Source organism: Heterocephalus glaber, unplaced genomic scaffold (assembly GCF_053883595.1).
Source record: "Heterocephalus glaber isolate CG9 unplaced genomic scaffold, H.glaber_assembly_v1.0 deba00001690, whole genome shotgun sequence".
Taxonomy (NCBI): domain Eukaryota; kingdom Metazoa; phylum Chordata; class Mammalia; order Rodentia; family Bathyergidae; genus Heterocephalus; species Heterocephalus glaber.
In genome coordinates this window covers 2,348,063-2,362,329 of record NW_028258415.1, presented here as the reverse complement: position 1 = coordinate 2,362,329, position 14,267 = coordinate 2,348,063, and the positions used below count along the sequence as shown (strand labels likewise).

Below are 14,267 nucleotides of genomic sequence, written 5' to 3'. Positions count from 1 at the left end.
CAATATCATGAAGACAGACTAGGTGAAAGACACGCTTTCATTATTGTGTCCCCAGAGAGTAGAAGAGGCTGTAACATAGTTGGGTTTTAATTCAGTTGCCTACTTACCAAATGAATTAACATATATATATAAACAAATAAATAGATATATGACATGCAGAAATCTGAAAGTATTTCACATACTAAAAAATCAGTATTTTCTTTTTAAAGTTGACAACTAGAAGGTATTATTAATTAAAACAAATATTCACTATCCATAACAGCTTAATGAGGAGACAGAAAATAAATATTCTTTAAAATATAATTTACAACTATCAGTTTACCACCCAACCAACTCTTTCTTTCCCTGAAAGAGGTAGGGAAAGCTGTGAAGGATTCTTCACATTTAACCGAATATAAGACCAGTGTCAAGGAGAGAATAGCCAAGATGAGGAAATAGTGCAAGGTCAATCTGTCCCCAGACAGACAAATAGTAAAATATTGGGTACAACTCATTTGGAAGTAGTATTGGCATGTATTAAATATTCAATATAAGCCTGATGATATGACAAGTATAGTTTTTATTTTAATAAACTCTTTGAAGAGCTACCAATTTTTTAATAATAAAAATCTTTATTCAGGTTTGGTCAGTACAGGTAAGATACTGGAGTCACAGAGCAATATGCATTAACAGGATAAAACAGTTCATAAAAACTGAGTAACTATGCACACAAATTTCTTAAACATTCAGTTGTCTAAAGAGAAAATGCACAGATGTATGGTGGGAAAACCTGTATCTAACATGGGAACTACTATAGGACTCCATCAACAAGTCCAACTTTTAGAGAAGAAAACTATTGTATTGGACACTCGGCAGTCATAAACCCACACCTACTCTAACAAGTCTGAATGGTGCAGAAGTATATAACAGCATGAGTAAGAATGCCATTACACACCACAGGTTCTAGAGACACATTTATACAGACATCATTGTGTTATACTTTAAGGAAAGATTTCCATTTGTAACTTCACATTAAATCATATAAAAATAACTTGACCCTATACAAAATGTCCTTTTAGCAACATTCAGAGAAATTAACTGGTACAATTTCCAATGTGGCAAAAGTACTGAAGCCCCCCTAAACAAAAACAAATAAACAACAACAAAAAAAACGAAACAAAAACACACACCCACAAAAAGGCAAGTTGTGACAAAAGTATGCATTAATTTTCTGGACAGTATCTTTTCCCAAATTAAATGACACTGTATAAAAATTTGCTGGAAAAATATTACAAAGCTGAACCCTGTGCATTTACACTTGAGTCCAAGCCATTCTGAACATGGCGGGAACCCACAGTTCGGTTACCTTTCCCACTCACTGCTTTCTCCTCTTGAGGGTCATGATTGGAGTCTGTGTCATTTGAGCGGTGTGTGAGAGAGTTTTCACTGCCCGTGGGAGAGTCTACACTTTCATACCCCACACTGAGTTGGTTTACGTAACCACTACCTCCTCTGCCAGTTCTCTCTTCTGAGCTATTGGAGGCCTTATTACCATTCCCTGGAGAAGAAGGAAAGCCATCCTCAGTTGTGTTCCCCTCCCTGTGAAATCCAGACCCAGACGTCCTCTGACGGGAGGAGCGGCCACTACTTGGTCCATTTGCCAGATGACTGCAGCCTTTACTTGTGGCCTCCGCCTGTTCTATAGGTTCAGAAGATGTAGTCCCGCTGGTGCTTGGGGCGGAGGCTTGAGACTGCTGCTGGTGGTGATGAGCCAACTGCTGGCGAGTCTCTTTCAGTTGCTGCTGAAGAACTAAAATGGTGCTCTGCATACCCTCTACTTCTTCGTCAAGTTGAATGATGAAGTCATTCAGTTCATCTTGACTGCTCTTAAGCTCCCTACTATATTTCTTCTGTAAAGCCAACTCTGCTTCAAGCTGTGCAATACGGCCCTAGGACAGCTGCCTTCCAAGCTCCTGGTTCTCCTGGATAAGCATTCTACACTTCGCCATTAACTTTTTGCCTGTTTGGCTATCAGGTGTAAACTTCCAGGCACTCAGTTCATTGTGGGCTTCTTCCAGTTTGTCTTTAGTCTGTTCCAGTTCACCTTTCACTTTTAGGAAAAATAAATTGATCGCTGGGTCTACCATTGTTAACCTCATCTGGGCAACACTCGGCTGCTGGACTTGCTTGAGGTACTGGATTTGAGTAGTACACTCTTGCGTCTCTTGTTCCTTGGTTCCTAGTCGCATTACAAGGATGTTTTCCCTACGTGCAGACTCTTGCTGTTGCTGCTTTAGCTTTTCTTCAGATTCCCGTAAGCCAATTAGCTCATTTGAGTTAAGATCTGTGTACTTGCCCTCCAAAGCTTGAACATATGCTTCATATTGTTTCCATCTCAGAATTAACTCATCTAGCGCCATAGCTTTGAAGTCTGTTTCACTCAATCGAAACTTTTTGGGAAGAGGTTCTTCATTGGTCATCTTTAATCCTCTGCAGACCCCAGCCGCGCAGGCGCCGCCAGTCACCCAGGCTGAGGCTGCACCCCAGCCGCTGGCCCCGCCAGCCACACTCCTTCCGTCGAACCCCATCGCTCCCCTTTATTTGCAGGTCTCGCTGCCACAAAATGGCGCTGAGGGCGAGCTACCAATTTTTTACATCTCCCTGGACTCTTTAGGTCTTTGAAGGTAGGAGAATAAAGATTAGGACAATTCACATTTAAACCATTGTTTTGTATCAGGGAAAATCGTAGTTAAATTGAATTTTGTACATTTTTAGTAAGTCGTAACAACTTTCTCCTTTTCCCTGTCATTAGTTAATATATTTTCTAATAACCCTGTGAATTTTTATTGGTTATATTGCAGAATGCCATGAAAAGAGATCTATAATTTTAGATTTGTATGCTTGTAATATAGGTTTCTTATTATCACTTATAAACAGTGAAACTAGAAATCAGAGAAATAACAGTTTGTTGATGAACTTTGTAAAGCAGATTGGTTATTACAAATTTGGACAAAATTTTCAAATGCCAGACTTCAAATTCAATAGCTGTCTCCAGGATTCCCCTTGGCTTTGTCAGTCCAGTGGCCAGGGTTAAGCTCAGATTTCTTCTCACAATTTCTCTAAGATATAGATGGAGAATAAGATGTGGAACTACTATGGAAACTTTTCTTGGATTTTCCATCATTTCTATAAACTTTGCAAAAAGTTTGTAAAAGCACAGATACCGGAAAATGAACTTGAAAAATTTTTTCTTTCTTTAACTGGCATTAATCATGTACAGATGAAGAAACTACTCTACAAAGCAGAAATTCTGTCCTGGCTCCTATCTAATAAACAGAGCAAACAATTGCTGACAATATATTGGTTTATTTTTCTTAAATTCTTTTATTGGTACATTGTAGGTATACAACACAATTACATTTCTCATTGGGAACTTGTACTTTTACATGACGCATCTTGGTTCTTACTTTTTCCCCATTCCTAGCCCTCCCTTCAGCCCCTCGACCCTTCCCTATTTACAAAGACTTTATTTCCATTTTTGCCATTTCTCAGCATTTTTCCCTTCCCTTCTTTTCTTTCCCCTGCCTCTCCCACTACCCCTACAACTTTGGACCTTTTCTTCCTATTTTGCATTATCGATTATTCATTCAAATCATTGGTATATTTTAGATATACAATATAATGACATTCATCATTGGAAATTTGCATCTTTACATAGTCTCTCTTGGTTCTTATTTTTCACCCTGGCCCAGACCTCCTTTCAACCCCTCCATTCCTCCCTATTTACAAAGATTTTGTTCCTATTTTTCCATTTTCAAATATTAATTCCAACCCCTTCTTTCCTTTCCCCAAACCCTCCCACTTCTCCTTCCCATTTGCCCCATTTCTTCCTATTTCACATTATCTATTATATGTTTTAGTCCTTATTTACACTTTCGGTTTCTCACACCAGAGAAACTATTCAATATTTAAACATGTGTGTCCTATTTATTTCACTTAAGAGTATCACCACAATGTGCATACATTTAGCTATAAATGTCTTTAATTTCTCATTTTTTATGGTTGAGTAGTACCCCAATTTATTAAAAAAAACCACATTTTCTTTACCCAGTATCCATTTGATAGGCATTTGGGCTGTTTCCAAGTTTTTGCTATTACAAATTCTGTTGCTATGAACATGGGTGCACATATATCACTGTGGTATGATTCTTTTTAATTCTTTGGGGAAGATCCCCAGCAGGGGAATAGCTGGGTCTAATGGGACTTCCAGTCCTACTTCTTTGAGGTATCTCCATACTGATTTCCACAATGGTTGCACCAGTCTACACTCCCACCAGCAGTGGAACAGAGTTCCTTTTCTCCACAGCCCTGCCAACATTTGTTATTGGTTGATTTCATGATAGCAGCCATTCTTTCTGGAGTGAAGTGGAATCTCAGCCTTGTTTTCATTTGCATCTCTTGAATGACCAGTGATGTTGAATATTTTTTCATGTATTTATTTGCTATTTCTACTTCTTTATGTGAGAAATGTCTATTCATCTCAGATGCCCATTTTTGGATTGGGTCTTTAAATTTGGGAGTTCTGATCTTTTTAAGTTCTTTATAGATTCAAGATAGTAGACCTTTGTCTGAGGAAAAGCAGGTGAAGATTTTTTTCCCACATTGTGGGTTGTCTCTTCATACTGCTGGTGGTTTCTCTTGCTGTGCAGAAGCTTTTTAATAAGAAGAGATCCCAGTTGTTGATTGCTTGTGCTAGTTCATGAGCAACTGAGGTTTGGTTTATAAAATCTTTTCCTACACCGATGTCCTCAAGGGTTCTACCTAACATCTGTTCCAACTGGTTCAGAGTTTCTATTTTAATATTTAGACCTTTAATCCATTTTGATTTTAGTTTAGTGTATGGTGAGAGATATAGGTGTAGTTTTAATCTTTGGCAAGTTGAAAACCCAGCTTTTCCAGCACCATTTATTAAAGAAGCTATCTTTCCTGCAGTGATGGTGTTTGGCTCCTTTATTGAAGATGAGATGGCTGAGTGTGTCTGGCGTTGTTTCTGCATCTTCTAATCTTTTCCACTGGTCCTCAGGTCTGTTTCTTTGCCAGTACCGTGATGTTTTTATCACAGGAGCTTTGTAGTATAGTTTCAGGTTGGGGATTTTGATACCCCCTGCCATGTCTCTGTTACCTAGAATTGCTTTTGTTATTCTGAGTCTCTTCTTGTTCCAAATAAATTTTTGGATTATTTTCTCAAGGTCTGCGAAGTATGCTGCTGGAATCTCAATGGGAATTGCATTTGAATCTGCGGAGCAGTTTTGGAAGTATGACCATTTTCACTATATTAATCCTTCCTACCCAGGAGCAGGGGATGTCTGTCCATTTTCTGATATCATCTTCAATCTCTCTTTTCAGAGTGCCATAGTTTTCAGAGAAGAGGTCTTTGATTTCTTTCATTAGGTTGATTCTTAGGTATTTCAGTTTTTTGGATGCTATTGTGAAAGGAATTATTTGCCCTATTTCCCTCTAAGTGAGTCTGTCATTCATGTAGAGGAAAGCTATTGATCTTTGTGTGTTGACCTTGTAACCAGCTACTTTACTGAATTTGGTTATTAAGTCTACAATACTTTTGGTGGAGTTCTTGGGGTCTTCTATATAGAGTACCATGTCATCTGCAAATAATGACAATTTGACTTCTTCATTTGCTATCTTTATTCCTTTTATTTATTTCTCTTGTCTAATTGCTGTGGCTAATTCTTCCAAAAGTATATTGAACAAGAGTGGTGATAGTGGACATCCTTGTCTTGTTCCTGATCAGTTTGAGGTAGAGACCATGTATTCCAATTTTTTGTAGGGTTTTTATCATAAATGCATGTTGGATTTTGTCAAATGCTTTTTCTGCATCTATAGAGATAATCATATGGCTTTTGTACTTGGCTCTATTGATATAGCATATTACATTGATTGATTTGCATATTTTGAACCATGCCTGCATCCCTGGGATGAATCCCGCTTGATCAGGGTGTATGATCTTGATAATCTTCTGCATTTGATTTGCTCTCATTAAGGAGTTTTGCATCTATGTTTATTAATGAGATTGGCCTATAGTTTTCCTTTCCAGTTGGGTCTTTCTCTGCTTAGGGGATCAAGGTGATGCTTGTTTCTAGGTATGAATTTGGGATTATTGCTTCCCTTTGAATTTCATTGAAGAATTTAAACAGTAGTGACAGTAGTTCCTCTCTAAATGTCTTGTACAATTCAGCAGTGAAGCCATCAGAGCCTGAGCTTTTCTTATTTGATAAGTTTTTAATTACATTTTCAATTTCATTGGTTGATATTGGATTGTTTAGAATTTTTCAGTCTTCTTCATTCAACTTTGGTAATTCATATGTATCTAGGAATCTCTCCATTTCTTCTCTGTGTTCCATCTTATTGGTGTATAGTTTCTGGATGTAGGTATTGATGATCCTCTGGATTTCTGGTGGGTCTGTTGTCATTTCACCTTTTTCATTCTTAATTGCATAGATTTGGTCCTTTGCTTTCTTTTTTCTGATAAGGTTGCTAAGGGTTTATCAATTTTGTTGATTCCTTCGAACCATAAACTCTTGGCTTCATTGATTTTTTTGTATTGTTCTCTTAGTCTCCATTGCATGGATTTCTCCTCTGATCTTTATAATTTCCTCCCTTTTATGAGCTTTGCTGCCGTCCTGCTCTTCTTTCTTTAGAAGCTTGAGGTTCACCATCAGGTTGTTTAATTGGGCTCATTCTGTTTTCCTAACATGTGCATTCACTGCTATGAATTTCCCTCGTAAGACTGCTTTCATTGTGTCCCATAGATTCTGATATGTTGTATTGTCATTGTCGTTTAATTGAAGGAACTGTCTGATTTCTTCTTTCATTTCCTCTGTGACCCATTGGTTATTCAGAAATGTGTTGTTCAATTTCCACATATTTATGAAATTTTTCCTGTTTCTTTTGCTATGGATCTTCAATTTCATCTCACTATGTTCTGATAATATACAGGGGATAACTTCATTTCCTTTGCACTTACTAAAACATGTTCTATGTGTGAGTATGTGGTCTATTTTGGAGAATGACCCATGTGCAGCTGAGAAGAATGTGTATTCTGATTTTGTGGGGTGGAAGACTCTGTAAACATCTGTTAAGTTCGTTTGTTCAAGAGTTCGATTGAGTTCTAGTATTTCTTTACTTATTTTTTGTCTAGTTGATCTATCTATTTGTGACAGTGGGGTGCTGAGGTCATACACTACAATTGCATTAGTGCATATATGACTTTTCATGTCCATTAGTATTTGTTTTATATAGTAGGGCACATTAATATTTGTTGCATAGATATTTATTATTGTCATCTCTTCCTACTTGATTGTTCCCTTTACAAGGATGTAGTGTCCTTCTTCATCTCTCTTAATCACTGTTGGTTGGAAATCTATTTGATCTGCAAAGAGGATAGCTACTCTTGCTTTTTGGGGGGTTCCTGTCACATGCAGTATTGTTTTCCACCCTTTAACTTTCAGTCTATGAGTTTCCTTTTGAATTAAGTGTGTTTCTTGTATGTATCATGTTGTTGGATTTTGCTTTTTGTCCCATTCTGCCAGTCTATTTCTTTTGATTGGTGAATTGAGACCATTAACATTGATGGTTATAGCTGAAATGTTTTGACTTATAATTTTCATAACCTTTTCTTTTTGTTGGGTTCTCCCCCTTTACATTTAATTTTTTGTCATGCCTGATGGGTTCATTCTGCTTTGCTTCCTGGGGTTATCATCCTCAATGTCTGTTCCTAGGATATTGTGTAAAAGTTTTTGGAGTGCAGGTTTGATATTCCTGAAGTTCCTAAGGTGCTCTTTGTCATGAAAGTATCTTATTTCTCCATCAATTTTGAAAGATAGTTTTGCAGGGTACATCAACCTGTAGAACTTTGTTCTTCTGTTGAGTTTCTGGAATCTTAACAATCGTATGCCTATGTGTAGATTTTTTTTGATCAAGGCTATTTGGAGTCCTATATGCCTCACTTATCTGTATGTCATGTTCTTTTCCTCTACTTGGGAAGTTTTCTGCAATTACTTCTGTGAAGAGTTTTTCTATTTCATCTCCACTCTCTCCTGTTTCTTCATTGAGCCCAATCAGTCTTATGTTATTCTTCTTTGCATTGTCTAGTAGCTGCTGGATTGATTTCTCATGTTCCCTAATAATTTTGCAGCAATTTTTCTTTTCCTGGTCATTAATTGCAATCTTATCTTCTATATCTGAAATTCTGTCCTCACATTGGGTCATTCTGCTATGTAGACTTTCGATGGAGTTTTTCATGTCCTGGAAATCTATTTGCATCTGTTTTATGGATTCCATTTTTTTCCTATGTTGGGATTCCATCATGTTCCTGAGCTCCTCTCTAGATTTATTAATCATGTCTTACACTAGGGGCACAATTTCTATTGTTATCTGAGAAATTATTTCTGATTTCATCTTTTCCAGATCCCCTTTTGTTGCCAGTTCAGTGGGTCCAGGTGGTTGAATATCAGAGTGTTCCATCTCATTTCCTTTTGGGGTTGCTGTAGGTGATCTGGAAATCTGGTTTTGAGACTTATTTATGTGTTTTCTCATTTCAACTAGGGGGACAGTGGTGGGTGCTGTTGGCTTCCGTGCGGCTCACCTCCTCTGAGCTTGGAGAGGTGGGACAGGGTCCGGGTGTGGTGGTAGGGATGGTGGCCCAATAGCCCCTTCCTTGGGCCAGAACAGCGGGACAGATGGTGACACAAAAGCCCTTTCCGCTGGCCGGGAATGGTGGAAGGGATGGTGGCCCAAAAGCCCTTTCCTCTGACCTGGGAGCAGCGGGAGGGATGGTGGCCGGGAAGCCCCTTCCTCTGCAGCAGGATCAGTGGGATGGCGGCCCAAAAGCCCTTTCTTCTGGGCCAGGAGTGGTGGGAAAGGCTTTTTTAACTATAAAAATGAGTATGTTTTCATTGTGGGCCCACTTCCAGCGTGCTTGGATGATGTCATCCTCATGCATTGCAGACTCTTCACTTTGCTCAGCGGCTCTCGGCCACCGGGAGTCTCTCTAGTGAAGTTTCATCTGGAGGGCTGCTGTGGAGGCTCACGCTTGTTAACCCAGTTTACTGTGTGATCCAAGCATATCACAAGTTCAAGCCCAGCCTGGGCAACAGCGATTTAGTGAGACTCTGTTTCAAAAACAATTAAAAAGGGCTGGGGATGTAGCGCTGCAAAGCCCCTGCATCCAGTTGCCAATATCACAGGAAAAAATGCTTTCAGCTAGAAAGGCTCCTTAATCCAAGGTGGTGAGGTAGGCCTAGTCAAGACTCGCTAATGCCTGCGGGCAGCGAGTCACTGACATTATATTGTTAAAGTGGGTTAAATCCTGTTTTACCAGGTGGACTCTCAGGATGAATATGGGAGTGCTTTTCACTGAAAGAGAAGAACCTCATAAAAAACAAAAGTATATTTCTTTGTTGAAATTCCAACTCAAATCTCCAGTGGGCACTTAGATAATGAAAATTATGTCTAATTTTAAGCAAGAGATTATAAAACTATGATGAAAATCCCTTAAGTTTATGCTTTTTCTGTATCCACAGCCAATGTTTCTGACAATCACCATATCCTTTTATAAATTATTTGGGAAAACCTGTGGTTTGTTAACTTTCTATACCAGGGGGAGTTGTGGTACTACTAAAGAATGTGAATCTACTATAAAATAGCTCTGAGTGCTCCTTCTACAGAATTTTGTAAAAGGCCAAACTCCTTCTTCAATTTTTTCTCATCTAATAATTACTATTAATTGAGTTTCACAGGTTTATTGCAAAACACTCCCCCATATGGGCTATTTTAGATATTCAATGAGAATTCTGAGAATTTATTAAAAAGGGGTAGTTGAAAATTTTGAAACAAGGATTACTTTTAATAGTTCAGTTATAATAATTTCAAAAATCTTACCTATAGCTTTAAATAAGATTAAATAATCACCAATAAATAATATAATATTGGATTTGGGCATCAGTAAATGTTATCTGTAAAGCACGCTATCAACCAAAAAAATTGCTCCCAAATTCTGACACAACTATTAGTAATTCTTTTTACTTAAAATGACATTGTAAATATCAAGTGATAATTAACCCTAATATAATTATTAATAAAAATTAAACATTTTTGTGGGGTGTGGTGGCTCACGCCTTTAATCCCAGCACAAGGGAGGCTGAGGCAGGAGAATTGCCAGAAGTACAAGTGCAGCCTGGGCTACATAGTGGTTCAGGGCCAGCCTGAACTACAAAAGCAGACCTTGCCGAAAAAACCAAAAAAAAAAAAAAAAAAAAAATTTAAACATTTTTGCATACAAAATTTAATAAAGATACCACTATAATTGCTTTATCATCATTTTTTTCAGATATTGTCCTGCTCATTTCCAGATTCAGTAAAACATGGTAAGGTTACTAGCTGTAATATCTATGCTCAGTTTGTAATTTTAAAAAATTATATAGTATAGCTAGGCGTGGTGGCTCACATTTGTCATCCAGCACCTGGGAGGCTGAAACAGGATTGCTGTGAGTTTTAGGCTAGCCTGGGCTACACAGTGAATTCAAGTCCAGCTTGAAATACATAGCAGGACCCTGTCTCAAAAACAAACAAATAAACATTAAATTACAGAGTGCATTCACTTTGAAATATAATAAAAACATTATAGTGAAAAGGAAAAGTGTGGTATGGGTTAATCTGAAAATAGAGTTAATAACACCATAGTCCTATAGTCTATAATAAATGATTATTATAAGCACATATTTTCTTGCTAGCACTGCCAGGCATATAACTCCCCATGCAACCTATTAGTACCATCAAGTGCATAACTCCCTATCTCTGTCCGGGGCTTGAACCCATTCTGCAATGTAACCTACTTTATATGATGCCCACTCTAAGTAAATGTCTTCCTTATCTGCTCCTCCTTGGCAGACCCTACCCTGAACTGATGCATACTCCAAATATGTATCTTCCTTATCTAGCCGACCTTACCCTAAAATTAAGGTTTCTTTTTCTGGGTTTGAATTTACTACAGACCAATCAGTAATAATGATATTATATGTAACCAATATGTAACCAATCAACTGCTTGTTCTTCTTCTGTACTAGTTCCTGCTTGCAAATTCTATATAAACTGTAGACAGACAAAGACATTTGCCTGGTTCTCTGAGGAATTATCCCAACCAGGCCTGTCAAAGTAAATAAAGTTTGCTTTCTGCCTCCAAGTCCTGGGTGCCGGTCAGTATTTCCCATTTGCCACTACAATAGCATGAAAATGCAAATTAAAATACATTGGAAAACTTGCTGACATGAGGAATGAGAACTAATTTATGAGTTTTCCTGACATCGAGATATTTTTCAATAAATAAATCCCATCATATTAATTTAACAAAGTATTTTTAAAGACATGTTAGATTTCCTAGATGAAAGAGCAAGTTATTAAAAAGGATTCAATGCAAATTTGCACACTGTTCCCCAAATCAGTTATCCTTGTATTCACAAATTAAAATGAAAGCAATAGGGCAGTGGTATCTGAAAAACACTACTATTTTTATAATATGAGTTAGCAAGTGACTCTTTCATGAAAGATATTGCATTGTGACCAAATAAATAAAAATATGATTTACCTATTGACTTTATATTTTACAAGTTTATCATTTAAGAAATGTTATATATATTGGATTCAACTATTTAGAAAAGAAGAAATAAAATATTTTTGTGGTGTTACCAAAACCTCAGTCACTCAATTCTTCCTATCTTATGTAGTATACATTAGATATTTTAATGTGCATGTGATTCTTACCAGGTCTAAACTCTGGAACCAGCCATTTGGTGGTTTCTTTTTCAATAGCCTGGATTTTTTGAATTTGTCTTCCTTGTATTTTTACATCAGTTCTCAGTTCTGCACATGTATCTAGATGGCATCCAGAAATAATGAGAGGGGCAAACAGAAGTCTTATCCTTTCTTCAGGCACTTGTCCAGGGGGGTGAAGAAAATTGACCTTTATTTAGTGCTGTCTTAGGCACTTGGACAGGCTGAACTGAAGAGCTTTAATGTACAAAATGGCAGTCCTAGTTCCAGATAATTCTTGCTTTGAGACCAATGTGGAACTTATGCCTTGGGTCTGGTAATCAAGTGTCCATACAATTCATTTTTTTTTTTTTTACTTTTTTTTTTTTCATACAATTCCTTTTTGTTCTAAATTATTTTGTTGCCCTGCCAGGCATTCCCCTTAGCACATATGTGCAATGTTCTTTTCATTTTTCCTTCATGCTCCAAGTTTCATGGGTTCCTGTTATCTACTTAAAGAATTTTATGTTGTTTTCTCATGCAATAATGAAGCATTTTAATATTTCTAGAAATTGCTTTTGAAAAAATTTCACAGAGTAATTAACTGAGATGGACTGATATGAGATCTATATTGAAACTTTTCAACTAAGACATATTTTATCCATTTTCTGAACTAATAAAGTCTAGTCCACTTAAAATAGTTCAAGGATTTTCTTTAAAATACAAATTATATCTTCATTTGATTTTTGGTGCACACATACATATACACACACATATATATGTATATATAAAGATAGTTTAAATTTCATATTATTTAAAAGTAATGTTTTTTTAAAAAATTTAAGTCTTTCACCAATTTTACATTCTTAACAAAGTTCAGTATCAGTGTCAGGTCCAGAAATTTATCTCATCTTTTAATTTAGGAATTCTTTTTCAGGATATGTATGTTATGGGATTTCCATCACCTTATAGAAATAATCCACCTGTTCATATATTTTGTCTCTAATAACAATTTTATGATTGCATTTATATAAGGTAAACCAGCACTTTTAATAATCAGCATAATTTATGAATATATTTATTTGTTTCATTCTGGATTTCTTTTTTTTTTTTTGGTACCGAGGATCAAACTTGGGACCTTGCACTTGCGAGTAAGGCACTGGAACCACTGAGCTAAATTCCCGGGCCTGTTTCATTCTAAATAAACCTCAAACTCATCTGTATCATGATGGATATTATGGGTCACCTTTTTTTGTTTGTTTGTTTGTTTTTTGGTACCGAGGATCAAACTCAGGTCCTTACGCTTGAGCAACAGGCGGCAAAACCACTGAGCTAAATCCCTGGCCCATGGGTCACCTTGTTGGTGCCATTCCTAAAACTTACCTTTCCCCAATCAGAGCAGCTGCTGCAGTATTCCTCTCCAGGCAGGGAACAGCATTCCCACATTTTGCCATAATTATGAAACATGTACGTAAACTATCAAACTGTTACCAAAGAAAACACTTGATATTAAAATACACATTCATAAATGTATTTTTCTTCATATACTATTGTTACTCATGTGTATGTCTCTATCAGAGTTATGTTTTACAGGCTCAAATTCAAAAATTCAATCATGCATCTCCCCAAACACACAGAATATCTTGAAGGATGTATTGTTACTTGTATATTTCTTAGATATGAAATAATTGCTCAAATGCCAGTGTTAAATAATTTCCAATAGTAACAAAACAAAATTACATCCATATATAACTCTAAAATGTACCAAATAAGCAAGCATGAGGAATACTCTCTTGAATTCATGAAAATATACATGTAAAGTTGTCAAAATTAGGAGTGTAAATAAGGATCAAAATGTATGATAGATAATGTGAAATAGGAAGAAAAGGCGCAAAGGGGAAGTGGGAGGGGTAGGGGAAAGGAAAGAAGCGAATGGAATTAATATGAGAAAATGAAAAAATGGAAACAAAGTCTATAAATAGGGAGGGATGGAGGAGTTGAAGGGAGGGCAGGGGAAGGGGGAAGTATAAGAATCATGATATATATTATGAAGGTACAAATCTCCAATGATGAATGTCATTATATCATATACCCAAAATGTACCAATATTTTTTAATTTTCAAAACTTATGACAAGAGATACATTGTCATTAATCTCTCAAAATACTCTCCCCTTTTCCTATCTTCTGCTAGCTTTTAGATTGGGTTCTCCTATTATTATTTTTGATGTGTAAGAGTTCCTTATAGATCCCAAATAGAAATCCATTGTTGAATTTTCAAAATGCTTTGAAAAGTGTTTATCTCTTACTTCTATTTCTTGAGTTATAATATTGTAAAAGCAAATATGTTTTGGGGCTGGGGATTTAGCTCAGTGGTTCTGACGCCTTCCACCCAAGCTCAATGTCCTAAGTTTGATCCCCAATATAAAAAAAAGCAAACATGTTGATTTTGATTAAGTGTATGTTG

The 14,267-nt window shown here is 36.7% G+C and overlaps 1 pseudogene; it reads right to left on the bottom strand.

Moving 5' to 3' along the window:
* Positions 1-1,203: 1,203 nt before the first annotated feature.
* On the bottom strand, positions 1,204-2,535 carry LOC101714511 (pre-mRNA-splicing regulator WTAP pseudogene; annotated as a pseudogene).
* Between the last annotated feature and the right edge of the window lie 11,732 nt (positions 2,536-14,267).